This window comes from Penaeus monodon, chromosome 19 (genome assembly GCF_015228065.2).
Source record: "Penaeus monodon isolate SGIC_2016 chromosome 19, NSTDA_Pmon_1, whole genome shotgun sequence".
Lineage (NCBI taxonomy): Eukaryota > Metazoa > Arthropoda > Malacostraca > Decapoda > Penaeidae > Penaeus > Penaeus monodon.
The window spans coordinates 44,124,660-44,124,921 of NC_051404.1; positions in this window are offsets into that span (position 1 = coordinate 44,124,660).

The window sequence follows — 262 nt, forward strand, 5'->3', positions numbered from 1 at the left end:
TCCTTGGAAAACAGCTCTGTGGAAGCCCTGTGTGGTATAAGATTTATATATATTTTTCGTCTTGTGTATCTTGAAATCTCACATTAGGGAACAGACTGATTCGTACTCACTCCAAGTTAAAACACTAGCTGCCATTCAGTGCTGGGTTACTGCGCAGGTAAAAACGCGCAGTTTGGACGCAGTAGATATATACCGCTACCGGAATAGCGTATAATAAGAGAAAAACAGGACAAGGAGAAGAGAAGAAAATATATTGTATATA